The sequence below is a fragment of the Cryptomeria japonica genome, chromosome 4 (assembly GCF_030272615.1).
Source record: "Cryptomeria japonica chromosome 4, Sugi_1.0, whole genome shotgun sequence".
Lineage (NCBI taxonomy): Eukaryota > Viridiplantae > Streptophyta > Pinopsida > Cupressales > Cupressaceae > Cryptomeria > Cryptomeria japonica.
The window spans coordinates 750,563,452-750,565,681 of NC_081408.1; positions in this window are offsets into that span (position 1 = coordinate 750,563,452).

Genomic DNA, 2,230 nt, shown 5'->3' on the forward strand with positions numbered 1-2,230 from the left:
GGAGCACACCCAACAAAACGGCCTCTGAAGTTGTTACTCCCACCCAGCCACGATGATCTTTGTTCCTGCCTGAACAGAAAAGCCATGTCGTGGCACTACCTGGCAGACCACACACACTGAAGGAAACATGGAAGCTCAAGGAAACCTCTATGGAAAAGCCTCCCAACCGAAATACTACCAACAACGCGGAGATGCCAGGTGTCTCCATCTTTCTCAAACCACGGGGCGGGGCCCAAAAGAAATGTTGTGTCACTAGAACCGATCCATTTGTCACCTTCGCGTTGCTTCAAACTTTGAATCATAAAACACGAGCCGTCGGGGCAACGCCAAGATGACATTTGGCTCGTACGTCAAGTGCAGCTGGAAAGTTAAAGAAGTAGACAAGGCATCCCGATCATAAATTCGCTCGTGAACTTTAACTGAAAATAATGTGAATATTTCTTGGTGACTAAAAGGGGGAATTATGTCTGCGGAATACAAGAACCCAAAATTGCTGGTTCGGAGACTAGACTTCATGCCAGGATGAGGCGGAGCAGATCAAAGACTTGCCGCAAGGAGGTCCAATCTTCCTCAGGGGGCAACACTTGCGATTCCAGATTCTGATAATGCTGATCCAGGCAGATAATTTCATCAAAAGGCAAGCCGACTAGTTTATCATGGACCAACTTCAGGAGCGCATAAAGTTGAGCTAAGGGGTGTAGGAGATGCTCAACCTCCTCCGCAGAGATGTGATCACCCAGGTGCTAGATGAAAGATCTGTCCTGTTGTAAATGCTCGACCTGACTTAATACTTGTTCAACTCCTAGTACAAAACCATCTGCAGGGAATGGGGAAGGTAGGCCTAATGAGACAAACCTCTCTATACGTTGTTTGATATCTGGGATGGAGATTTGCAAGGGCTCAAGTGTCGTTGATACATGCATAATCACCCTATGATGATCGATGAAAATATTCATCTTCTTGATCAATTGTCAACGGTTTGCTATCCCTTTCTCTTAATTCTTCATCTTGGGCTGCGTATAACATTTGGATTAGGTCTTGAGCCATGGGGATCTTAGGACCAATGATGACCATAGAGTTGTTGACAAGGGCTCCCGCCTTGGCGCAGAGGGATTGAGCTTCCTGAATGAATCTCAGCACGAGCTACAATGAGGGACTATATTGCTTAATTCTCTCCCAATGGGAAACATACAATTTGATCAGAATTGATGAAAAATCTCGAGAAACTTGCACTGGGGGAGGAATACTTAACAACTGCAAAACCTCTTCGCTTGTGGAAGCTACTTCATGCTGCAACTCTTTGCACCTATTTTTCTCGATGATCACCTGGCTTTCCAGAATGAGGATCTTGGCACTTTTATCTTGCACTGCTTGTTGGAGCTGCACCATACAATCTCGTTCTTGCTGCAACAAAACTTCTATGTCTAGGAATTTCCTTTTAGACAATTCTAGACTACCCTCCCTACTCTGGAGCTCTGCTTCAAATCTCACTTTCTCCTCTGAGAGAATAATTTGTGCATCACTTAGTTATCGGGCGTATTCTTCTTTTAAACAGACTTCTTCGCGTAGAACTTGTACTTGGGTGGCATCTCTCGAAGTTGCCCTTAGCTGCTGGATCTCTAGGTCTTTCTCTTGTGATTCTTTTAAGGCCACACTCCTTGTCACTTCCTGGCCCTTCAATTGGGTGCTCATGCTATTAAGGGTTGACTGCAGCTTTCCTCTCTTCAAATTGGCTTGTGTCAACAAACCTTGCAAGCGGTTAATTTCTGAGCTCCGTGCCTTGTCTTCCTTCCTCTGCAGGGTCAGGGACTCTCGGAGATGCGCATTCTTCGCTTGTATTTTCTCCAGGCGATGGGTCTTCTTGATGAAATCTGAAGACACGACCTTTGAAGTTTCTTCCATCATCTCCACCTTGTCAGATGTCATAGCATTTTAAAGGTTGACGCCAATAGCATGCAAGGTATAGTCATTGGGTCTCATTTGGGATTCTGGCTTGTCAAATTTGGGGAATAGATTTGCGAATAAAAGACAATCTTTCTCTTTGCTAAAATGTGTCTGAAGGTGTGGGAGAGCTGGATAGGTTCCTTCCTTTTCTCTTCGCCTGTTGTTTTACCAACTCGGGCAATCTTGGAGTAAGCGACTTGTTGCTGGAAATCATTTGGGTTATCAATACCCTAGCCGGCAAAAGCGGTACCTAGGGGGACTACAAAGGGAAACTGGGAAATAGGCC